The sequence below is a fragment of the Mustela erminea genome, chromosome 4 (genome assembly GCF_009829155.1).
Source record: "Mustela erminea isolate mMusErm1 chromosome 4, mMusErm1.Pri, whole genome shotgun sequence".
In the NCBI taxonomy this organism is placed as follows: Eukaryota; Metazoa; Chordata; class Mammalia; order Carnivora; family Mustelidae; genus Mustela; species Mustela erminea.
Window position 1 is genome coordinate 128,895,052 of NC_045617.1, and position 27,321 is coordinate 128,922,372.

At 40.6% G+C, this 27,321-nt stretch overlaps 1 non-coding gene across 1 annotated transcript; it reads left to right on the forward strand.

The window, feature by feature from the left end:
* The first annotated feature begins 8,079 nt into the window (after positions 1-8,079).
* Positions 8,080-8,186, forward strand: LOC116589540. Its single transcript, XR_004285315.1, has one exon. It is a non-coding gene; the product is annotated as a U6 spliceosomal RNA (small nuclear RNA).
* Positions 8,187-27,321: the final 19,135 nt, after the last annotated feature.

Sequence of the window (27,321 nt, forward strand, 5' to 3'; positions counted from 1 at the left end):
CATTTCTATTTTAAAACATGACCATAGGGGCGCCTGGGTGGCTCAGTGGGTTAAGCCGCTGCCCTCGGCTCAGGTCATGATCTCAGGGTCCTGGGATCAAGTCCCGCATCGGGCTCTCTGCTCAGCAGGGAGCCTGCTTGCCTCTCTCTCTCTGCCTGCCTCTCCATCTACTTGTGATTTCTCTCTGTCAAATAAATAATAAATAAAATCTTAAAAAAAAAAGTTATAAAAAAAATGACCATAAGTTGTACATATTAATCATCCAAATAAAGTTGAAATAATCTCTGAGCCCTAGTCCCCCAAAGTAAATGTATTCTAAATATACAAAACAATAGTTAAGGTTCATCAACAGCCTCTGTTCAGCCAAGGCCACAACCCTACGAAGGGAAAATCCAGAGAGAATTTTCTGGGATCCCTTCAGGATTATTTCATCATGGACTTTTGTCCCTCCCCAACCTTGACCATACACACTGCACTTCCTTCAGAGAGAAATGGGAACTGGGAAGAATTGTCTAAGCTGGTCACACCTGGGAAGGTGGAAGCTCTTGACACACCCAAGGAGAAACTAAACAAATTAAAGGATGACGATACCACTTGGCAATGATTCAGTGGTATGGTTTCCCTGAAGTCATTTGTTTGGCATTGCTACATGTATGGTCAAAGTCAGAAATGTCAGCTGCAAAAATGCAGCTGCAGGGCATTAAAAGATTGTCAATGGCACATTCTAATGAACGAGCCAAACTTTTTTTTAATTTCATTTTCTGGTCCGAATGTTGAAAGCCGAACTGTTGTAAGTTGCTATTTTGTTTTCCTTTCCTTGGAGGTAAATCTTTCCAAGCAACCTTCTCTTAACTGGTATCAATTAGTAACTTCTTAGTTTCTCCAGTACAGGGTTTCTCAACCTCAGCACCATTGACATTTTAGTCCAGACCATTCTTTGTTGTGGAGAGAATGTCCTGGGCATTGTAGGATGTTTAACAGCTTCCTTGATCCCCTAGATGCTAGGAGCACCCACCCTCCATCTAAGTTGTGACAACCAAAACTATCTCTAGACATTGTCTCTGGGATCTAGAGTCTAGAGATATTTTGATTTCCTGACACTGGCTAAGGTTGCCTTGTCTTTAATCCCCTTCTCGAGTAGGCGGCAATAAATAAGTAAATAATTTTAGGTCCTTCTCAGACGTCCTAGGAAATAATAATAAATAGGAGGCATATGCCTGTGATATTGAATGTTTAAAAATTATTCTCTTTTCATAAATTCAGCCTTGGTTCATACTTACCATTTTGTAAGTTTACTCAAAAGTGGGGAGTTCCCATCTTTAAGCTACATATTTGAGGACCCTTGTAATCTGTGTTTGGAAACTTGGGGAGAAATATGCTGAGCAGAGAAAGAGGTTAGACATTCTAGATGAGAGGAATGGCATTGGCAAAGAGATGCTGGGGAACAGGGGAAAGAATGTTCACAGGTACACAGACTGTGGCTGAAGCAGAGAGTTTCTATACAGGAGTATCCAGAGATACGGCTCTGCTGTCGACCAGGTCACACCATTCTGGGGAAGCCTTCCCTGAACTCGCCAGCCCACGTGATTATGCCTGCCTCTGAATTCCTGCAATGTGTGTTTCCACCCCCTTTATTACAGTTAATTTACACTGCTTTATATTGCCAATCATTTTCATTTTTTTATTGTATTCATAATGTATTGTCCCAATTTAATGGTGAATTTCTAAAGGGCAGTGACAGTATCTAGCATGAAAATGTACACTTAGCAGGTACTTAAAAAAGTATAGATTGAACAACTGATGCCTTGGAAAACCGGGAGGAAATACCCAAATTACACGGTTGGGTTATGGTCACCTCTGGAGTGAAAAAGACTGGTTGAATTTAGTTGTGAGTCAAAAATGGTGATCAACAGCAGAGGAAATAATGAAGAGCTGTACAGCATTCCTCAAAATTTAATATGAAAACCATTCCATCAGATTGATTATTTCAATACGGTCTGGTGGTATTGAAGTACTTTTCACACTAAATAAGAAAAAAATATATTTTTCTTGTGCAGAAGACAGGAGCAAACGAACGTACTCATCTAGACCCAGCTCCAGACTTAAGCTGGTGTCAATTCATCCAGGCCGCGATCAGTCATCCTCCCGCACATAACAGCACGTAAGTCTGGACCTATTATTTTGTAATCTTGCAGTGACCTTTGGAATCACCTCTTTTTTTTTTTTCAAAGATTCTATTTATTTATTTGACAGACAGAGAGCACAAGCAGGCAGAGAGGCAGGCAGAGAGAGAGGAAAGGAAGCAGGCTCCCTGCTGAGCAGAGAGCCCGATGCGGGGCTCAATCCCAGGACCCTGGGATCATGACCTGAGCCGAAGGCAGCGGCTTAACCCACTGAGCCACCCAGGTGCCCCGGGAATCACCTCTTTTTATTTGAGGAAGGCCACCGTAAAGCAAGGGAGATGATTGTAAAGGCTATGTTCAGAGACCTAGGCCAAGTTCATCTTCACACATGTCCTATCATATCATTAACAAACAGGAAATAATTGCTGCACACTGGCATTCTGTCAGCAAAGAGTGCATCTAAATCTACACCAGCGGAATGGAGTGGGAGGCCCCTGAGATGAGACTAACTCCACCCTACATTAACAACCTCTGGGTCTGCCTTTATTCCAGTGCCTTCCTTTGAACTCATTATGGCCCTCTCGGATCTCATTATCTTGGGTTGAACTCCTTCACCTAGAACAGTCCCTCCTCACAATTATGGCGCCTCAAGACATTTGAGAGTGAGCCAGTCTCCCTTTAGAATACATTAGTGCTTTTTTAAAGTAAATAAATGTAATTGTTTACTTTGTCAAACAATTAATTAAAAATGATGAAGGTAGAGGAAAGAGTGATAGAAAGAAAAAATAGTTTTAAGGAAAACCTGTTGAAAACTTTAGGTGTCCAATTACATTCATTCTCCCACTAATTTTTTAATGCCAAAAACAGATTTGAGGCATTTTACAATAAACGACATGTGAACTATAAAAGCATTAAGTTAAAGAACAAGAGATGAGGCATGAAAAGTGTGCAAAAATCCTATCAGAAAACCTAGGTACAAGGAAATATCTTGGTCCAGTCAGGTTGCTATAATAAAACACCTTAATAGACCAGGTGGCTTATAAACAGCAGAAGTTCCTTTAGCACAGTTTTGGAAGATTGGGAAGTTCAAGATCATGGCACCTACAGATTCAGTGTCGACTAAACCACTGTCAGACTCACTTCCTGGTTCATAGAAGTCCATCTTCTTGCTACATTGTCACATGGTGGAAGGGGTGAGGGCACTCTCTGGGTTCTCTTTTATGAGAACTCTAATCCCACTTACCCAGGCCCTCATGACCTAATTACTTCCCAAAGCCCCACCTCCAAACCATCACATTGCTCTTAGTATTGAATATATGAATTCTGGGGACACAGACTTCCTGTTTCAGGGAGCACAAATCCTAGCTCCATCATACCAATCAGGGAAACATACCAAGCCAGGAAAGCTGATGAGCCCCATTAGAGGTTCCTAACCCTGGCTGTGCCTCAGATGCACAGAAGAAGGGAGAATTTTAAAAAATCAGTTATCCGACCAGACCCAAACTTACTAAATCAGAGTCTCTAGGTGTTAAGCCCAAACATCTGTCTACTAAGAGTAAACATCAAGAGAGACAAACTTTTTCTTGGCTCTCAGACAAACCTATGATATACAGTTCCTTAAAGGTCACTGGACAAATGAAATGCACCATTTTCAACAAAGTGTTTATCATGTGGCTATTCCACACATTGACCTTCAGTAACGGTTAAGGACATAAGGCTACATCACAGCCTGTGAAGGAACTTTCTACTCTGGAGGCAGCCTCGTGCTCATCTCATCCGACCGAGCATCAGGATGCAATAGAGGGAGGAAGATATAGAACACAACTTGGGCAAAAAATAAAACAAGATGAAACCAGAGAAGGAGACAAATCGTAAGAGAAACAAACTGAGAGTTGCTGGAGGGGAGGTTGCGGGGAGGGACAGGGTGCCTGGGTGATGGACACTGGGAAGTGTATGTGCTATGGTCAATGCTGTGAATTGTGTAAGACAGATGTATCACAGACCTGTACCACTGAAACCAATAATACATTATATGTTACTTAATTGGATTTAAGTTAAAAAGGTTAAAAAAAAAAAAAAAAAGAATATACCTTGGGCTTCTCCTCCCAGGCTTGTAGTGAGGAATAAATATATAAAACCATGCACACAGTAAGTGCCTGATAAATGCTAGCAACTGTTATTATCATTATTCTCAAAGATCAATGCTGTTACTGGACTTTGGCTGAAGCTGAATATTTAAGATAAGTAACAAGAAAAACAACAAAACCACCACTGCATCTAGTACACCTCCCTCCTAGTACCCCTCACTAGCACAGAGCAAGGTTTCCAGTGCTCAGCATGCTTCGTGTCACTCATCTTCATAACCACCCTGTGTGTAGATACTACGACTATACCCATTTTATAGATGGAAAGACCAAGGAATGAACACATTAAATGTCAACGGTATCTGGCAGAATTGAATGTCCAACTTCAGGCTCTCTGACAAGCAGGTTTTACATCTCTGTTAGAAGGTACCAACACAGGTTGCTCTTTGAGACAGGAAACACGTCCTCCATGTATTCAGAGAGGGGTTCCAAGTTATGGTTTTGTTCTGGAAACTAAAGCCTGAGCTTCTCAAAAAGCAGCTTTGAATGAGGCCGAACACACACACACACACACACACACACACACACACACACACAAACTCTGCTCTGATGTCAGCCTTTGGGAAGAGGATTTGTCACTTATCTACGTATTTGATGGAAAACCTATCAGAAATCCCAGCTAATCCCCTAGAATCTTAATCATCAAATAATCTCATCAACTTTCCCCTTTGCTCAGAACAGAAGCTGCGACATCCTTTTTTGGAAATGTTCTCAACTCTTTCGAAAGGGACGTCATCCCAGAAGTCATTTCTTTTCAAGTTTCACACTCAAGTGAGTGTAAAGATTGAGAATGAAATATGAGTAGACGTCAAAACTTGAGTCTAGACAATAAGTATTCACAAACTCACCCTGGAGGTGACAAAGATCTCCTGGGTGGTTCCACATTTAGCCACCAGAGCAGCAGCAGCCAGCTCCTGGCAATTCCTGAAATAAAACTCAACCAGTAGCACTCTGGGCAAGTTTTGCTGATGTTAATGCACCCCACCTTGAAAAGAGCTGGTACCTGAATTGCATTTATTTACATTCAAAAGGACAAGTCACTAACAGGAGGAGCATCCAGATAGAACTAATATTCCCTAGACATCCTCCTCCGCACGGATGTTGTCAACTTAGGGAGAATGATGACATTTTTAAGACCATACTAAGGTGAGATCTGAAAGCATTTGAAATTCTGGGATTCTCCTGGCAGCTGCTGGGCACCAAACTAGAAGAGCCCTTAGTAGAAGGGAGGCTGCCTGGGGTTGCAGGAAGCCAAGCTGCTCTTGCAGCTGCTGGAGCCAAAGCCAGCCACTCCCCACCCCCTCCCAGCTCCGGGAAGAAGCCCGAACTCCAGAAAGAAAGGGGCAAAGGGAAAACATGGAGAGGTGGAATTCAGGAAGGGAGCTAGGGACAGCCCCTGATGGGCAAGAAAGGTTACAACTGAGTGCAGCATTGGTTTTAGAAATAACTCTAGGAATAATTAAAAAGAAAAGCTTGAATGCCATCTTGGGGTGTGAGATAAAGCCAAACTTTCTTTTTAAAGTATATTTATAAATATGTTTGATTAAAATGGTTTTGACAGCAGTAATGTCCTCAGCAGGTCATATTCATGGCTGGAAAGACCAGCAGCGAAGTCTGTCATTTAAAATGAGCAAATTTTCTCTAATCCCTAAAATACTTTGACTACCAGGTCCAGAGAAAACCAAGGAACACACCTTCTGTATGGAAACCAGATGCAAATTCTAGGACAGCAGTGCATCATTGATGCTTACAGAAATTCTAGAACTAAAGACCTATCAGCTGCTGTCAACCATGAGGGAGATTTCAGAGCATTTAGGAAGAAGTGGTCACTAGAAACCAGAATGGAGCAAGTCACGCCAAACCCTTTTAATAAAGGAAGGCTTATTTTTCATTTAATTATGTTAAAATTATATTCTTTTTTAGGTTATAAAAGGCTATAAAAACCTCTTCATTGGGGCGCCTGGGTGGCTCAGTGGGTTAAAGCCTCTGCCTTCGGCTCAGGTCATGATCTCAGGGTCCTGGAATCAGGGAGCCTGCTCCCTCTCTCTCTGCCTGCCTCTCTGCCTACTTGTGATCTCTGTCTGTGAAATAAATAAATAAAATCTTTTAAAAAAAAATCTCGTCATTATTTTTTAAAAAGCACTAAAAATACCAATAAATCGGTCAATGTCTCACACCATGATCCCAACCCTTAATGATGACCACCATTAACTATCTGATAGATACCTCTCCACATTTTTCTCTGCATTTATACTATTTTACAAACATATATAGATCATACCATGATAGTCTGATTCTTAGTGATTCATGACACTGAAAAGATGATCTCTAAAATAAGTAATTTAAGTAATCTCAGTTTAACTTTGATGTTCATATATGCATGCTTTAGTTTTTTTTTTTTTTTAACTGAGCATTCCACTAGGAAAACTTAACATCATTATTTTTGATAGGGAGCCAATATTGCTGTTCTCATATACAAAAAATAGAAAGCATGAATCATTAAATAATCTCACAGTTATTTGTATAGTTAACAAAAATGATCATACAATTAAGCAATTATTGAGTCCATACTAACCTCCATGAACTGTAATAAACATCTTACATATGTTAACTCTAAAGGACAGCCCTATGAGGAAAGCAGTAATATCCTGTTTCGGATAGAGAAAAAAAGGCTCGGATAAATTAAAAAATGTTCTCAAGGTCATGCAGCAAGTAACTGTAGTATAGTCTATATCCAAACTCATTCAAACCAAAATCACTATGTTACAGCCTGATATCTACCTTTCAAGTAATCAGGTTATAGTTATGAAAATACTCAGTTAAATAAATCAGCATACTTAAAATTGTTTTGTGATATGACTATGTATATTATGGAATTATTAGTGGAAGTAATAAGTTTAGAGTCCACCCTCTAGCACTTATCACCAGTGTGACCTTGAGCTAATCTTTTAACCTAAACCCAGCTACAAAATGAAGATACTATCTAATCACAACACTGCGGAGCTAACACGAGGATATGAAATTTCTTTTTGTAAACTGTAAAGAGCTATCTAATAATACGTTTGGGTATATTTATGTGGCAACCAGAACCTTGATCACAGCAGGCTTTCTAACGTCACCTTTATAATTCTATCAGAATACAAGCAAATGAACAATTGTTTTTTGACTTAATGGAAATCAAAAGCATCTTTTAACAATATTCTAAGTCAGAGGCATATACCTTGAGACCAGTTCTGCACTCCCTCTTAGGACTCTCAGCTGCTTCCCTCAACTTAATTCACTCTGTTTTTCCCCCGTACCCAAGACATCAACATCAACAACAGTGGTTAAAAAAAAAAAAAGTGGTCTTCCCAACCTTGGTATTTCCCAGCCGTGTTTTTTCCTATTCTGATAATAAAGTATTAAATTTATTTTTCTTTTATCAATATAAAGCATGCACATATTTTAAAAGTCAAACTCAATCCCCCCCAAAAAAACATTTTATGAGAAATTATAGTCTCCTACATAACTCTCCACTTTCACTTCCTAAATACTACCATTTTCAATCCCTTTAGCTCCTTCTTCCAGTATTTACTCTCACATTTCAAAGTGGTATGCTTATTCTGCAATTTACTAATTAATCCACATTAGTCTATTATTGAATTCCTATTTTGAAAATTAAGATATAGTTCTCATAAACTATCTCTACACTTTCCTTACCTTTCAAATAGGGATCCGTAATAATTTTTAATTGTGTGTTTTTGAGTCAATATTAAACTAATATGACTATTATTGTCAAGACAAAGAACAAATTATGACTACTATTTTCTTGCTTGCTTGCTTCGGCAGCACATATACTAAAATTGGAACGATACAGAGAAGATTAACATGGCCCCTGCGCAAGGATGACACACAAATTTGTGAAGCGTTCCATATTAAAAAAAAAAAAAAAAAAAACAGAAAATGGCAAACAACAGAGAATAATAATGAAACCAAAACCTGGTTCTTTGAGATAAGTGAAATTGATAAGACTCTAACTAGATTGAACAAGAAAGCACAAATTGTCAATGTCAGGAATGAAAGAAGGAATATTACCATAAATTCTACAAATATTAAACACATAATAAGGGAACAGCATGAACAACTACATGCCAATAAATTTGAAAGATTAGATAAATTGTCACATTCCTTAAAAAATACAGATTGCCAAAACTGTTACAAGAAGTAATAAAAGGTATGGATAGACTTCTATGTATTAAAGAAATGGAATTACAATTAAAACCTTTATATAAATATTCAGGTTTAGATGACTTCTCTGACAAATGCTATCAAATATTTAAGGAAGAAATAATACTAACCCTACCCAAATACTTTCAGAAAATACAAGAGGAGGAACATTTCTATCTCATTTCATGAGGCCAACATTACCCTAGTGTAAAAAACTTAAAAAAAAAAAAAATAAAACAATGGCTAATACTCTTCATAAACATAAAGGCAAAATTTGTTAACAATATATTGAGAAAAAAAACCAAACAATATTTTGAAAGAATATCACATCATATCCATCACATTCAAGTGGGAATTTTCTCAAGAATTCAAGATTAGTTTGACATTTGAAAGTCCATCAACATTAATTCGCCATGTCAACAGAATAAAAGAAATAAACCACATGATCATCTCCATTGATGCAGAAAAAGTATTTGACAAAATTTAACACTCATTCATGATGAAAATTCACAGCAAAGAGGTAAATTCTTCAATCTGACAAAGGGCATCTATGAAAATATAGAGTTAACATCATTTTGACTGGTGAAAGACTGTTTTCTTACTGAGATCAAGAACAGAGCAAGGGAAAAAAAGAAAAAAAAGAACAGAGCAAAGATAGTAGCTCCCATCACTCCTGTTCAACATTAAACTGGAAGCCATACCCAGTGTGATAGGCAAGAAAAAGAAATGAGTCATACAGATTAGAAATAAAGAAGAAAAACTATTAACTTGCAGATATGATTGTCTACATAGAGTATCCTAAGGAAAATATGAAAAAACTACTAGAATTACTAGAACTAATAAATATATTTAGTAAAGTTTCAAGATGTAGGGTTAATATTTAAAAAGCAATACTATTACTAAGAATGATCTAAAAAAGTTTTTTTTTAAATCCCATTTACAACAGTATCAAAAACACTAAAATACTTAGAACTAAATTTAGCCGAGAAAGTGAAAAATCTATACACCAAAAACCATAAGACATTCGTGAAAGATATTGATGAAGACACAAATAAGTGAAAAAATATGTCATGCTTATGAATTGGAAGAGTTTATGTTAAAATGTCCATATTATCCAAGTCTGTCTATAAATTTAATGCAATCTCTCTCAAAATTCCAACGCCATTTTCACAGGTAGAGAAAAAAGATCCTAAAATTCCTATAGAACCACAACAGACCCAGAATAGCCAAAGCAATCTTAAAGCTGGAAACACCATACTTCCTGATTTCAAACTACATTGCAAAGCTATAATAATCAAAGCAGTATGGTCCCAACATAAAAACAGACACATAGATCAATGGAACAGAGCAGAGAACCTGGAAATAAATCAGAAATAATCACATATGACTTATCCTAATGTTTGACAAGGTCTAATATTTGACAAGCCATGAATATTCAAATGGGAAAGTATAGTTGATTCAATAAACGGTGCTGGGAAAACTAGATATGTGTGTGCAAAATAATGAAATTGAATCCCTGCTTAACACCATTCACAGAAATTACCTCAAAGTGGATTAAGGACTTAAACATAAGACCTGAAACCATATATAACTCCTAGAAGAAAACATAGAGGAAGTCTCCTTGACATTGGTCTTGGCAATGATTTTTTGGATATGACACCAAAAGCAAAAGCAACAAAAACAAATAACAAGTGGGACTATATCAAGCTAAAAAGCTCTATACAACAAAAGGAGCAAACAACAAAATGAAAAGTCAACCTACAGAATGGGGAAAATATTTGCAAACCATGTGTCTGATAAGGTATTAATATCCAAAATATATAAGGAATTCATAAAATTCAATAGCAAAAATATAAAAATATTAAAAACCCATTTAAAAAATGGTCAGAGGACTTGAATAGACATTTTACAAAGACATACAAATGACCCCCAGATACATCAAAAGGGGCTCAACATCGCTAATCATCAGGGAAATTTTAATCAAAATCACAATGAGATATTACCTCATATCTTTTAGGATAGCTGTTTTAAAAAGACAAGAGATAACAAAAGCTGGTGTGGATGTGAAGAAAAGGAAACCCAGGTGCACTGTTGATTAGAATATATGTTAGTACAGGAATTATGGTAAACAGTATGCAAGTTCCTCCAAAAATTAAAAAAAGAACCACCATATGATCCAGTAATTCCACTTCAGGGTATATATGTAAAGGATATGAAATTGCTATATCAAAGTGATATCTACACTTTCATGTTTATAGAACATTATTTATAACAGCCAAGACAGAAGCAACCTAAGTGCTCATTGAAAGATGAATGGATATATATGGTATGTACATACATGGCGTATTTGTGTTTATGCATACACACAACGGAATAGTATTCAGCCATCAAAAAGAAGGAAATCCTGCCATTTACCACAATGTTTATGGACCTGAGGGCATTACGACAAGTGAAAAAAGTCAGACAGAGAAAGACAAATCCTGTATGATCTCACTTATATGTGGAATCTAAAAACAACGAACTCATAGAAACAGAACAGAAAGGTGGTTGCCAGGGGCTGGAGGGGCAGGGGTCGGGGGATGGGAAGTTGTTGGTCAAATAGTACCAGCTTTTAGTTATAAGATGAATTGGTTCCAGGTGTCTAATATGCAACATGGTGACTATAGTTGACAATACTATATGGTATACAGTGTAAGTTGCTGTGAGCGTAGAGCTTTAATGTTCTCACCATAACAACCACAAAAATGGTAATTATGTGAGGTAAAGGACATGTTAACTAATCTTATTATGAAAAACACTTCACAATTATATCAAATCATTACATTGTACACAATGTTATATGTCAATTATAGCTCAATAAAACTAGGGGATTCTATATACCAGCAATAAACAAAAGGGAAATGATTTTTTTAATTTAATTTTATTTTTTCAGTGTTCCAGGTCTCATTGTTTATGCACCACACCCAGTGCTCCATGCAATACGTTTCCTCCTTAATACCCACCACCAGGCTCACCCAACCCCCCAAGGAAAATGATTTTTTAAACATCACAATTTACAATAGAAAAGCATTAAATACCTATGGATAAAGACATGGAACTGGAAACTACAAGACATAGCAGAAAGAAATAAAAAGAAGACTTAAGTAAATAAGTGGAGAGATACACCTATTTGTGAATAAGAAAACTGAAGAGTGACAAAATGTCAGTTGTTCTAAAGTGATCTGTAGACTCAAGACAGGCATTTTTTGGTAGAAATTGTTATGGTGATTCTAAAATTCTAAACTTTATAAGGAAACTCAAAGAACCTAAAACAGTACAATTTGGGAAAAAAAAATAAAAGGGAATTTACACTAAGTTTAAATCTTACTAAATAGCTACAGCAATTAGATAATTTGACAGTTTAATGGAACAGATTAGGGAGCCTAGAAATAAACTAATGTATAAAAATGAACAAAATCAACTAGGTAATCTGATGCTAAGAGGACAGTGTTTTCAAACAAAGGGTGCTGGAACAACTAGATATTCATATAGTCCTATCTCAAACCACAGACAAATGTTAATTCATATACCTAGAGGTAAACACTAAAACTATAAAACTTCTAAGAGAAAATATATGATACCCTGGGTTAAGTAAAGATCTCATACACAAGACACAATAAGCACAAACCATAAAAGAAAAAATTAGTAAGTGGAACTTTATCAAAATTAAACCTATCTTTTTTTTCCAAAGACATTGTTAAGAAAATAAAGCAAGCCACAGACTGGAAGAAAATATTTGCAATATGTATGTCTGAGGAAAAAAAAATCTGTATCCAGAATATATAAAGAACTCCTGTAATTCAGTAATATAATTATAAACAACCTATTTTTTTAATGGGGGAAATAATTGAACACTTTAGAAAAAGAAGGTACACAAAAGTCTGTAATCATATGAAAGGATTCTCCACACATTATTCATCACAGAAAGGTAAATTAAACTTACATGAGACATCACAACACACCCATTAAATTGGTTAAAATTAAAGACTGACAACACCAAGCATAGAAAAGCACATGGAACAACTGGAACGCACATATTTTTCGTGGGCATATAAAATGGTATGGCCATTTTGGAGAACAATTTGGCAATTTCTCATGGAGTTAGACATATACTTCGCATATAACACATCAATTTCACTCCTATACACTTACCCAAAAGAAATGAAAACATATGTCCACATAAAGTCATATTCACCTATATTCATAGCAGCCTTATCCAGAATTGTCCCAAATTGGAAACAACCCCAATTTTCCTTCAGTCAGTGAATAGAAAACAAACTCTGGTACACTCATACTGTAGTAATAAAAAAGGATGAATTACTCATATATACACCAACATGGATAAATCTCACAAACATTATACTGAACAAAAGAGGCCAGATCCAAAAGATAATATATTATATGATTTGACTTATATGAAATTCTAGAAAAGATAAAACTATAGTGGTCAATGGTCACCAGGGTCCAGGATATGGAGCTCTAGAATTGACTGTAGAGGGGTTCCAGGAGCTTTCTCAGGTGATGGCAATATGCTGTCTCATAATTGTAGTAGTGATTACATGACTATCTTCAAAACCAAGTTTTGTCAACCTTGGTGCTACTGATATTTTGGGCAATGTAGTTTTTTGTTGTCAAGGGCTGTTCTGTGCATTTTTGCATATTTAGCAGCAACCCTGGGTTCTTATCTTGCTAAATGTCAGTAGCCTCTCCCCACTCCCAAGCTGAGACAACAAACAACATCTTCAGACATTGCAGAGAATATCCTGGGGGGTAACATTTCCTCTGGAAACCGCTAATTAAAATGTATAAAATAGTAGATTTAAAATTACCAATTTTTGTTGTATATAAGTTATACCTCAATAAAGCTGATTAAAAATATGTTGGAGACAGGTTGGGACTACATGCCTCACACCCAGGATATGCAATTTCAATTTTAAATGTTTTATATATCCTTCAAGATAATCATTTGAGAAGCTCTATATTTACTGAAGTAATTTTTCCGCATATTTTTAAAAATATTGTTCTATTATTATCTAATATTCAGCATTGTTACTGAAAAATCATATGCAGTCTTAATCCCTGATTCTTTATGAACTTTTTCATCTCTCTGTGCTATGTTTTGTGGGCCTTTTCAAATTGGACAATTGTATCCTTCAGTTCTAGAAAATTTTTATAAGTATTTATTTTATTTTATTTTATTTTAGTAATTATTTTAAATTTTCCTTCTGTCCTAGGGGTTTTTTCCTCCAGAACTCCAGAAGGATGTTGGACTTCTCAACCACAGTCTTTGATTTTCTCATCTTCTCTCACCTATCCATCTTCTTCTCCTTTTATTACTTTCTAAGAGATTCTCTTTATCTTTCAAGTCTTACTGGACTTGAAATTTTATTTCAGCTTCCATATTTTTAATTTCAGAGTTCTCTCTTGTTCTAAGATTGCTCCTTTTCTCCAAGGACATTACTAAAATTCTACTTTTTTTCTTCTGACTCGTGCAGGTGTGTCTCCTTCAGAGACAATGCCAGCTTCAGTCTCTCATAGTAGAAATTGTCCTCAAATGTGTGGCGATCCTTAGGTGTTGGCCCATATTTAACTGGAAATATGAAAGTCATAAGATTGAATGTCCACTCTGTAGTCATGTGCAGAACTTGCTGACTGTAGGCTTCAGGAAATGATCAAGCAGTAGAAAGCTAACTTTTCTTTGGGGAAGATATCAATGTCTGAATGTGTTTTCCCTGGGAACTTGAAGTTCCTCCAAGGATAAATTTTCCATCCTTAGGTAAAAGGAACATCTCTGGTTTCCAGTAATCTAGACAAAGACCAAGGGAAGCAGGCTGGTGGGAGTTCTGATCATCACTTTTTCAGATATCCACTTAAATGTTCCTGTTTTAAGCTTGAATCTCATCCTTGGCTTGTACTGTGTCTTTGTCCCTGAGTCTGAATCCAGATTTTAAAGAAAAAGATTCTTCCTCTGAAACAGAATTGTAGGAATAAGATTGTCACCTGGTGAGAAGGATGGGGATAGGCATCATGGGAAGTGTCGTCAAACTCCAATTACAGATGATCATTCTATCTGCCCCCCACCTTTATCTCTGTTTTCTATGGAGAAGAAATTTGTGTCAAAGTGGAATAAATCAGATCAAGAGTTGCTGCAATTTGGGAAAAGCTCTCTAAGACAAGTCATGAGTTGAATGAAATGTAAAATTTTGTGAAATAAAGGAAAAGCTAAGGATTAATAAAAATCAAGTGGAGCCAAGTAAGAAAAGGCCAAAGCTATAGATGTAGAGCAGAGATCCTTAGCTATAGATGTAGAGCAGAGATCCTTAGAAGGCCAGCTTGCCTGAAATAAAGTGTGTGAATCAGAAAAAAGGAAATATTTGACATACAGAAAGTGGCTTAATGAAATTTGTGTCAAGAGTCTATCAACTACAGGCAGGATCTTTCCACTAAAGTAGTCCCATGAACTGGAGAAGACATGTACTTACAGGTACTTTGTGAGCCTCTGGGATGAAAGGGGGTGCTTTCATGAACATGTCTGTGGGAGAAGGTGACTTTCTTAGGAGCAAATGGATAAAATGGATAGAGAACTACTGGGGTTCTGCTCGTGCCCCAAACTCTGGTTCCTTTGTCGTCAGGAGTAAAATCAGACTTTGTGGAGATTAATGTGGGTGATGAGCTTAAAAATTGAAGTTGATATTAAACCCTCAGTTGTTTGCCCTCATCCCTCTTCTGAGGAATTACATTTTAAAGAGATCCTCTTCTAATGGTGCTTCCTGATGAAAAGCAAAACTAAAGTCCTAACTTTAGGAATTATTTTTCAGGGTAAGGTTCTCTGCACCTCAGGGTTCATTCACTTCTTCCTCCTGAGCTTACTGGATCTGAAACAAGCTAGACTCTGGTACACTCCTTTTTTTTTTTTTTTCTGGTACACTCCTTTGAAGAAACACTGAAACCTTCTGAGGAGACAAGCTCAGAGGCCAAATCGACAAGACAGTTGAAAAACACTACCTCTTCAAAAGAAAAACAACATACAGGACTTAAGAGTCCACCAGCACATTAACACACAAAGGCAAGAATTTAAAACCAACCTACTATGCATACTTTATTAAAAATAGAAAATATTAGCGATGTGGAAAGAGAGAAAACATCAATGTATAAATAATATGTACAGAAATACAATATTTGAAATTAAGAACCATTTTGGTAGCATAAGGAACAAAATAGAAATAGCCAAGGAAAAAAGTAACAGTTTGAAATATCAGACTGATCAATTCTCCCAGAAGGAAGAAGAAAAACCAAAGAAACAGAAAATGTAGAGAAAAGTGAGCTGAAGTAAAAATAACTAGAAGTAAAAATAACTAGTCAGATATAACTAGTAACATATAAATAAAAAAGTCCCAGAAAGAAAAAATAATAAAATGGAGAGGAGAAATAATTTCAAAAAATAGCAGACTAAATTTCCCTGAATTTAAAAAAAAAAAAAAAAAAGAGAACCTCAGATTTAAAAAAAAAAAAACTCACACTCAGATATGTTAAGACAATTAAGAATTCTAAAAAGATTATTTTTAAATGTTTCCAGAGGAAAAAAGCAGATTCAGTCTGAAATCATATTTTCCAACAGCAACAGTGGAGGCAATAACTCAATAGAATAAAATTTTGTAAATATTGCAGAAAAGAACTTTAAAACCTAAAATTTTGTAACCAACTAAACTGCCATCCAAATATATAGGTCTGGTTTTTACAAAAAACTTCTCAGGCACTTGGGGCACCTGGATGGCTCAGTTGCTCAAGCATCTGCCCTAGGCTCAGGTCATGATCCCAAGGTCCTGGTATCAAGCCCTGAATCAGGCTCCCTGATCAGCAGGGAAACTTCTTCCCCACTCTCTCTACCCTCCCCCACCCCAGCTCATGCACACATGCACTCTCTCTCTCTCTCTCAATTAAACAAATAAAGTCTTTTAAAAAATATTTTCAGTCACACAAGCCCTCAGTTGCTTTACCACAAAGACTGCATTAAAAATAGCTTTATATAAAATACTTTAAAAAGAAGTAAGACAAATATAGGAGATGATGCAAGAGATATATAAAGCAGAGGGGAAACAAATAACTTGGAAGAGATGTATTATCTAAAAAAAAATACTTAAGGCTAAAGAAAAAGATAAAAATATCTGTAATAGCCCAGACTAAAAGTATGGATAATGACTATATATGATAGAGGTCAGCAGAAGTTGAGGAGAGAAAAAGGATGAAAGTTTTTGTCTTACTGACAGGGATATTGACATAAATATTTTTCAAATGCAAGAACATATCTTAATATATTTTGAAAACTTGAGACAAAGAAAATGTAAACAGATCCAATTATATCAATAATAAAAATAAACATATTTGGACAAAACTCACCACTCAAATGACTAATAAATTGAATTTTTATATACAGGTATAAACTATTTATAATACACACTCATTAAGAATAAGGGCATGCAAGAGTTGAAGGCAAAAAAAAAAATGGAAAATGGCATGTTAGGCAAATAAACCAAAAGACATGTATCATGTTATTATCATTTCAACTAAACACTAAGACCACAAGCATTAGAGGATTCACAGGGCTGCCACAAAATAATAAAGGTTTTGTTTTTTTGTTTTTTTGTTTTTTTAAAGATTTTATTTATTTATTTGTCGGAGAGAGAGCGAGCGAGAGTGAGCACAGGCAGACAGAGTGGAAGGCAGAGTCAGAGGGTGAAGCAGGCTCCCTGCGGAGCAAGGAGCCCGATGTGGGACTCGATCCCAGGACGCTGGGATCATGACCTGAGCCGAAGGCAGCTGCTTAACCAACTGAGCCACCCAGGCGTCCAAGAAAAGAGCCACTTTAAGTAAGTACACATAAAACAACCTCATATATATTTGGTAAAAATATATAAATTACAATAAATTTATCATGGCTTTTTCAGTTACTGGTAGATCAAATTGACAAAAAAAATCAAAAAGGATACAGAAAATATGAAATACTCAATTACAAGTTATTATTCATTCAAATAATATCTCATTTAAAGTTCTTCCAGGTAATAGGGAGCCTACATCTTTCTCAAGCACACATGGAATATATGTAGAAATGTAATCATGTACTTGGCCATTAAAAAAGTCTCAATAAATTTCAAACATAGGTATAAAATACACTGGGAACTCTGACCACAATGAAATTAAATTATAAATTAAAAGCAGTATTGTTATATAATTCATGGACAAAAGTGTTTGAAATATCAAAGTAAAAACTTTTTAAGTATATAAAACTGAATGAAAATAAAAACACCATATATCAAGACTTCTGGAATGCAGCCAATATGTACTTTGAAGCCAAATCATAGCTAAATACTCTTGTCAAATGGAAGAAAAATCCCAAAATTAGTGAGCTAAGTGTTATTCTTACAAAGTTTGGGGTGGGGAAAAACACAACAACATCCAACTCAAATTAGGAAAAAAATCAGAATATAAAAATGAAAACAAAAATCAACAGAATAAAAACAAAAATACAATAGAGAGGAGCTAAGAATTGGCTCTTCACTAAAACAAACAATATAGATAAATTTCTTGAGATTTATCAAGATAAAAGTTGCAATAAGCAATATTATGAATGAAAGGGAGAACAACTACACACAAAGTATACATAATAAATAATAGGACATTTTGATGAAAATGACATGCCAACAATTTCAAAAACTTAGACAAGTTCCAAAAAAATATAACTTACTAAAACTGATTCAAGAAAAAAGTTCTGAATATGGTATAATTATTAAAGAAATTGGCACACTGGCTAAAATTATTCCACACACATGCACACACGCACACACAAATCCCCCTGAGGGATTTACAGGTGAAGAACTTTCAAGGAACAAATGATGTCAAGTCTTTACAAGTTATCCCAGACCATAGAAAAAGAGAGAGCGCTTCCAAAGCCCTCTTACAAGGGCTAATGTTGGAGGAAAATGAGCAGTGAACAAAAGGAAGAGAAACCCCTGTCCTCATAGAACTGACATTCTAGGGTAGCTGTGGGAGGGGTGCACAGTAATTAAGTTCAATATGTAGTGTATTAGACAAAGAGCATATTAGATATAAAGAAAGCAAGAGAGACAAACAAATGGGGAAGAGGTAGCACCATTTTACACAGAGGCTTCCCCCATGAGGAAGAGCTGAAGGAGGTGGAGAAAGTGATCATGGCTGACTGGGGAAAGGTCAGGGCACTCTGAGGGCACAGCCGTGACTGTTGCCTTCAAGGAACGAATGGAACACAGTGCGGCTTGGATTGGGTGGCCAGCAGGGAGCACAGCATAAAATGAGGGGCCAGGCCTAGACTTTGACTTGGTGCACAGTGAGAGAGAGAGAGAGAGAGGCAGGGGGAGAAAAAGATAGAGAACTTCAGCTACAGCCCTCTTAGGAGCATGGGCCTCCCCTCCGCTGCCCCACCATCTGCTGTGACACAAGCCCCCTGTGGCAGTTTGAGGGGACACGGAAACAGCACTTCTCAGATGGGCACAATGCGGAAGAAGCAAGAAGCCAACTTTCAGACAGTACTGCAGACACTGCATGTGGCCACAATGGGAGTACGTTGTGATAGCTGCTGTTTTAATGTTGCCTAAGAAAGTAGACTTATTGCCCTCAGTGAGACTGGCAGCATAGGGACGTAGGCTAACCTACAGATGGAAAAAACTGAAGCTCATGGTAGAGTACAGCTGGTCTTTGATTTGCAATATGTGGGGAAAAAATTCTGGGTGGTTCAGGGGGTTAAGCCTCTGCCTTCGGCTCAGGTCATGATCCCAGGGTCCTAGGATCAAGTCCCACATTGGGCTCCTTGCTCAGCAGGGAGTCTGTCCCTCTGCCTGTCACTCCCCCTACTTATGCTCTCTCTCTCTCTCTGACAAAAAAATAAATAGAATCTTAAAAAAAAAAAAAAAAAAAAAAAAGGAAAAACTGAAGCTCACAGGAGTAAAGTGCCTGGCCCGAGTCACAGAGCTGGTAAGTGACAGGGCTGGGGTAAAGTCCAGACCTTCGGACCCGTGGCCCAGGGTTGTGCCCACTCTGCCATGCCTCCGGCTCAGAGTCTGTGGGATACACCCCTCATGATACACCTTATTTCTACCCATACATCCTTATTCTCTTATTTTTTTTTCTTCTTGTAATTTGTGTTCATACGCCCCTTGTCTTCAGGTTGCTTCTGTGAGCAGCCTGAGTTCACCCTGAAGCTATAATTTCATTGACAACAAAAACAGCTTTCCCCTATGCATCTCTTTCAACTCTCTGAACATAGTTCTGTTCAAAATACTGTCTTCAGCAAATGGGGAAGTGCAAACTCTGCTACCCTCCTTCCCGTTTCTAACACAAAAGGAGCTGCAGCCTCCGATAACCATGGTATTTGAGTCAGTCTGTGAGAACCGGTGTCTCTCGTTGCTGGGAGCCCGGCCCAGGCGTCCTGCTGTCCTGCCCATGCCTCCCTGGAGCTCTGGGGCCTGCCATGTCCTGGGAGGAAGGAGCCCTCACCAAGCCAAACACACTGTGCCGACTTTATAAATAGCCCTTCGGAAGAACGGGCTCTCAGATTAAGCTCCTGCCAACTGCCTTCTGGTAGCCTTATTTTATTTTTTAACATGCAATAGCCACCTTGTACTGACCCCATCTACCAAAAAAAAAAAAAAAGAAAAGAAAAGAAAAAAGAAAAAAAAAAAAAATGTGGGGGGCTCACAGCCCTGTTCCCCACCCGCCTGCCCTCCTGGGCATGCCCCATAGTTACTCAGTTGAGAGCCAGTTGAAAGGCCTCAGGATCCTTCTGAGAAGGCACAGGTGTGATGCTGAAGCAAAAAAACTTCACTAAGAGACCCTTGCAGGGCTGGGGGGGGGGGTGCCCCCAGGCCCCCTCGGTTTGGCATGTCCCTCCTTCTTCCAGCAGCTGAGGCTCCAACAGGTAGAATCTGATCTCCTCCCTACCCCATACCCCAAACCTGCTCTTAAAAAGGGGAGAGGACATGCTTTCCACAGTAAGAATAATGCCCACAATATACTAATATTCACATTTGTATACCACTGTACGACTTACACATGGAGCCTTCCAGCAGCCTCGTGGGACAAGCCAGGTTCTAATAAGTCTTCCCCCCAAGCTCTGGCCAGGCCTCTACCAGGTCTTATGATGGGCAGTCCCCCACTTGCTCAAGGAGCCCAACCCGTCCGCAGGGAGCTCTCCTGCCCGAAAGTTCCTTATACAAAGCTAAATCCCATTTCCACTGACCTCAACTGGACCCCCACCAGGGGCTTCTGGCTGGACTCTCACTGAGACTTAGAAGCTCCCCAGCCCCGCCACGGCAGCCTCCAGACATCATAGCAGGACCCGGGGCATCCCTGGGTCCCCCCAGACTAAGCCACCCGGTTTCTGTCACCCACTCCCCTGTGTCTGAGTTTGGAGCTTTGCACCAGTTTCTCTCTCCTCTCTCATTGTCCGTTTGTACAGACTGAGCTCCCCTTCCAATTAGGTATAACACGAGCTCACGGCCAGTGGATGTCTCCTACCTGGCACGGAGCTCGTGCTCATCCTTGGTTTACCTGCAGGGGCCTCCCATCGGCCCCATGAGGTGGGAGCTACTCATCTTCCCATCTGACAGCTGAGAGCGCGGAAGCTCCGAATAATACCAGGCCGTCTGACCGCAGAGCCCACGTGTCCTGCACCTGGACGGCTGAGTGTGTGGCACCCGGAAAGCACTGAGCCCATGAAAAGCTGGGGTCGGGGCTGGCAAGAGCCCGAAGTAGCAGCCGCAGCAGATGCCAAGGATGAACCCGCACTCTAAGTTCATAATTGGTTGAGGCCATCAAAAAGAAAACTAAAGGGAGTGCCATTTACGATGGATGAAGGAATGTTTTGGATTCCAACTGGGTCAGACAGGTTGGGGGAGGAGAGGCACTTGAGAAAGAAAAAACAGAACGAGCAAAGGCACACAGGGTGTGTCTCGGGAAACACCAGCTATTTGAGGGGGGAGGTAAAAAAAAAAAAAAAAGGCAGGAAAGGAAAAACTAGGAGATTAGGGTGGATGGGAGATCCCCATGGCAGTCCTGCTGGCCTGGGGCTCCCCAGCATGCCAGTCATGGGTTCTAGAGCTCTTGCAGGCAGGGGCGGAGGGAGCTGTTTCCACGCTGGCTCATCCATCCTTCCTCACCATTCACTTGCAGCACAGTTCATGGGGGAGGATGAGGCTCTGGCAGCCTGGAAGGGATCTCCCGCTCCCCGGAGAGCCCACTCCCCTTGACAACCACGCCCAGCGTCAGCCCAGCCCACCGCCCTAGGCACCCGCTCATGCTTTTCATTCATTCCCTCTCACCTCAGCTCAGATTAATGCCAATAAAATCTTAGCCATGACCAGAACAGATACACACAAGCATTTTCACTATATAAAGGAATGTCCTCCTTATATGAACATTTCTAATTGAGGGTCAAATACAACCAACAAACAGACTTGAACCAGCCATCCCTGGTTGACTTTTCGACAAAATAATTCACAGACCGTCCTCAGGCCTTCAGCCACAAGGCTGTAAAGAAGCTTCCAGTCTCTGAATTAACCGTAACAGACACCAAATAAAACCATTCATCTTTGAATATCATCTCAGAACCCAGGAGTGCCTTCTAAAGAGCTCAGATTCCGGGGTGCCTGGGTGGCTCAGTCGGTTAAGCGGCTGCCTTTGGCTCAGGTCATGATACCAGGGTCCTGGGATCAAGTCGTGCATCAGGCTTCTTGCTCAGCAGGGAGCCTGCCTCTGCCTGCCACTCTACCTACTTGTTCTCTCTCTCTCTGACAAAACATAAATAAAATCTTTAAAAAATAAATAAGTAAGGAGCTCAGATTCAAATGGTCATGTGCTATCAAAATATGCTGACCATAAAACACCACGTTTCTGCTTTATTTGATTTTTGTACTTTTCCGATGAGGTGTCTGGACATTTCTGTTTGGCTGAGAGAGTCTTGGGATGCCAGGAATTATGTTGGGTCAACCAGTGCCCCAGGAAACGTCTCAAGCCAACTGTGCTACGATTTGAAAAGTCCCTCTAAGTTCCCCTCCCTTGCTTTGTATGTTGGCAAGTGATGACACAGATTCAGTCCCACTGCAGACCGGCTGGGTTCATTGAGTTTCCATCATGTCTCCAGGTTTCCACTCCAGGACATTCCTGAAGAATGCCACTATCTAATATTCTACCCAATTGATCCTGGTGCGTATACTGCAGTTTCTCAGACCACACATCCTGATTTGGGATGTCAGAACCTAGAGTTACTCTAAGTACTAAGGCGTGAGAAAAGAGCACTATGAGTTCACCCTCCCCTGCATGAGTTCGCATCTGCAGAAGGACCAAGGAATTTCTAGAACTGTTAGCAACCATAGCACAAACAGCAGATAAAGAGTGACAGGGTCTGGGACAAACAAATTACCAAAGGAGGAGATAATTGTAGCTCAGAGAAAGGCTCAGAGAAACAGCATATCCCTGCAGCTCGGAGCAGAAGTAGGATATCAAGAGGTAGGAAGGAGTTAGGAGAAAGAGTGTTCTTGCTTACAAGGGAAAATGGAATGTGTGTGATGTATGGGACAGTAAGTCACGCTTCCCTCTGCCTTGGAGAAGGGTCAGACTCCAAGAAGACCGGACTGGAAAAGTGGGCTGGTCTGATTTTGCAAGCTCTAGAATGCCATGACCACAGAGGCTGGTTAAGTTTTTCCTTTCCTCCTGTGACTCAGCTGGCCTGCATTCCCCAGCCTCTCTCAAAGTTAAGTCCCTCCATGTGACTCAATTCTGGCCAACAGGATGTAACAGAAGTGATGTAATGGACTCCGCTTCCAGGCCTGGCCACAGTCCCACCTCCTGAGGCCGCAGCTGGGCCTCCATCCAGGGGCTTCTGCTCTGTCTGCCGGTTTGGACGTCAGCACCCATGGCAAGCTTGGAGCCACGAGTGGAGACGGCCTCACCCTTGATTGGTTGTGTGATACAGAGCGCAGTACTACCTCCCACGCCAAGCCTGTTTCCAAGGGGCCTTTTCCTGAGTGAGAGGGAAACTCATATGGTTTGGGGCCCCTGAGATTTCAGGGCCCCTTTCTGAGCCCTGAAGTCAGCAATTCTCCACAAAAATTCCACGCTTCTCCTAAGGCCCCCAAGAGCTAGGCTTTCGGATGGTGAGCCCGGTCGCAGGGCAGAAGCCAGTATGGACCCTCGTGGGGGCCTTGCTCAGAGACCACCAGAGGGCTGATGAGAGACCAGATGTGAGCTTAGGCAGCCATGTGGGAGGAGGGAACCCGGGGGCTGTTTCTCATCATGCACTCACTTCTTCCTACTCCACTTTTATGCCCCTAATTATTTCTCAAAGGTCACCGCTGACCTCCTCATCCTTAATCCAGGATTCCACATTAGCCGCATCAGCTTGTGGCGTGTGACACTTTGAACCACTGCCCCCTTTCTTGGCCTGTCTTACCTCTCTGCCTCCCTGGCTCTTCCCACGTCTGAACACTCCGTCTCTCTCTGTCAACTGTCCCGCCTCCATGAGACCCACAGGGTAAGTCATCCTGAAGCTTCTGGCATAGAGCCTATACTTCTCTCTTCTAGATGGGATCTCATTCACCATCTGGCCTCTACCTTCCTGCTCACGACCGCTGGAGCTACCTCACTCGCCCCGACTTCTCTTCTGAACTCCAGATCAAAGTGTTCAGTTTGCTGTGTGAACAGCCCCACACAGATGTCCTCCAGGCACCTCAAGTGTGACCTCTTCAAATCAGAATTCATCCCCTTGTCACCACCTCTCACGACCCTCCGTCCTCCAAGCGAATCTGTGCCTTCTCCGTCTCTGGTTGGGGGGGACCAGCGGTGAGCGCTTCAGGGGCAGGAGTGACACAAAGAGTTTGACGATCTTGCCAAAATCAAGAAGTGACATTCAAGTTCCAAGAGCTCCACTTTGAATCCCAATCGCTTTGGAAAACTGATCTAACACGAATTCCAGTTTCACAGCCTGTCATCCCAATGTCTTGATTTCCACAAAAGCACCTCTCTCCGTGGACATGGCAAGATGTCCACTCTGCTCACGTTTCAAAGCAGGTGGCCCTTTCTTATGGTCTCCCCACTTATCTTTGGGTTTCGATTCCTTCTTAGTCAAGTTGCTTTTCACTTTTCCAATCTAAAGACATTTCCTTTTCAGAGAGTAGAAGCCAAAGACCATTTGACCAATCCTGCTCATTCTCGGTCATCAAAGGGCATCATGGTATTTCCGCCAGGTTATAAGCCTATCTCTTCCTTGAACTTGCCACTCAGAAGAAAGCTTTCAAGCCTTTTAATTCTCTTCCTATTTTCACAAATTTTAGTTCAATCCATGCTCTACCTGAATTAGTCTGGACTCTTTGGGTGACAAGTGGCAGAAATCCAAGCAAAGGAGGGATTTAGCGGTTCAGGGGACCAAGCCACGGGCAGAAGGCAAGCAGGGATGGAGAGGGTGTGAGGACGGCCCCCAGGCCACGTCAGGGCCACGTCAGGGCCACGTCAGGGCCTCAGAGCCCGCTGGGCTCACCCTTTCTGCTCTGGTCAGTTTCTCTGGTGTGCAGACTTCTTCAAGAAAAGCCAGCTTTTCTGTGGAGTAGATTCTTGTCAACAGCAGCTCTGACTCATCCGTGACAGCTCTTTAACCAGAAAGTAAGGGCCTTTCTCTGGGTTCTGGTGTGAAAAAGCCCAGGGAAAATTCTGGTTAGCTCAGCCTGACTCAACCTGATTATACTTCTTGGAACAGTAACTGTGAACAAATTGCTGAAATAATTTACCCACCCTGGGTCACGTACCCATTTCTAGCGTCAAGGAAATAGAGTCTGCTGCCTGATAAGAGGGAGACAGGGTGCTGGGCAGACAAAATTAATAGATGTATGCTCTGTTAGCTTCCCTATAAATATATTTCCTTCAATGCATGGGCCTTTCCTGACCTCTAGATCCAATATGGTAAACAGTTGCCAGTTGCCGGGTGGTCTGTCATGAGTGCAGAGCAGAGAAATGAATCTTCTCCAGGCACTATGAAGAGGAAAATATTACAGAGTTCTAGTCCAGGAACTCTGCAGGGGACAGTGATCTCCAGTGATCACTTCTGGCCGTAATTGTCTGCATTTCCATGATCTTAATTCCAGGCACGCTGCCCTTTGGCACCACCTCACCACCTTTTCTGCATGGCTCCCCGCTGACCCTTGCTCTAACTACCAACGTCTAGGCTGCCACAGTGAAGCCCAAAGTGTCCCTTACCCAGTCTCCTAAATTCCCAGTGATGACACCTTACCAAGGAACATCCTTCCCCAAAGTCAACTGTCCAGAAGACTAAAACCTTATGGAATTAATATCAGCTAGATGCTCGGGAGGAAAGCAAACTGACAAGGAATTCACCTCCAAGCATGAAGGACAAGTGCCCTCTGACAGCATCATCCACCCTACTGAATTTCTAATGGGTAGAAGATCTCTATGGCCTGCATTGCGTCCCACCAAAAATCCTTGGGCTGAAGTCCTAACCCCCTCAGAATATGCCTCAGAACATATGTGACCATATGTGGAGACAGGGTCTTTAAAGAGGTAATTAAGTTAAAATGAAGTGGGGCCCGAATCCGACATGACTCGTGTCCTTGTGAAAAAGAAGGGATCAGGACACACACACACATACACACACACACACACACACACACACAGAAGGCAGACCATGCGAGGACACAGGGAGAAGCTGAGGAGAAAGACCAGAGAGGCTCTGCTGACATCTTGACCTTGGACTTCCAGCCTCGAGAACTAGGAGGGCTAAATGTCTGTTGTTTCAACAGCCCCCACTTTCTTGCCCCTCCCCGCTCCATCTGTGGTACCTTGTTCTGGTCGCCCTCACAGACTAATGCCTTTTCTCTTCCCACAGGCCTCAAGAAATGGCAAGCTGCCTCCTCTCTTCAGAAAGGCTGCAATTTCCCCTTCCGGCAAATCATTCCTGAAATGGATCAGGGGACCCCACTCATACTTTCAAACACACACGGAAAAACAGGATGTACATACCAGAAATATTTCACCTCCTTCTCTCTCGGCGGAACCTTTGTAAGGTAGAACTGAGATGATCCTTTCCTAAAACGATGAATAAAGTTGTACTAAAAATACACAATCCAGGAATCGAGGACTTGGCTTGTACAAGTACGAGTACGACGTGGCTTGCGGGGGCTTTGGGATGGCCTGGGACAGGACGTGCGCCCCAGAACCAGGGTGTGCACACCCCGGGTGGACGTCTGCATAGAAACCACATGGAGAGCACTAGCCGAGGTTTGCTCCGACCAGAATACCAAGTAGGCTGCATTTAACTGCCAGACCAAAGGCACTCCTCTCTGTCCGTAGGGAAATAGACGTTTCCAGCTTAAAGTTTGTAACACTCGTAATCATTTTGGTGAGATTTTCCCCAGACGGTCCCTGGGAGCCATCAGCGCAGATGTTTCCTGCATGTTGAAGGCACGGATATGGAATCTTTAAACTCGTCCAGTGACGAGTAAGCCTGAGTCGGCCTGAGGAAGAGCGACGTCGGCCACTGCCAGCCAGCCGAGGACGGGGCCGGGCAGCCAGACTCTCCGTGGACAGAACCAGCTGTCCATTTAACACAAGGGTTGCTTCTTTTTTCTTTCTAAAGAAAACACTGATAAACAACGGAAAGGACACCAAAGGTCTGGCCGAAACAAAACCCTCACCCGACAGGCCTGGGGACAAGCTTGGGAAGTCAGGTGGTGAGGCTGGATGCCGAGAGGGGCCCTCCAGAGCCCTCCCGCATT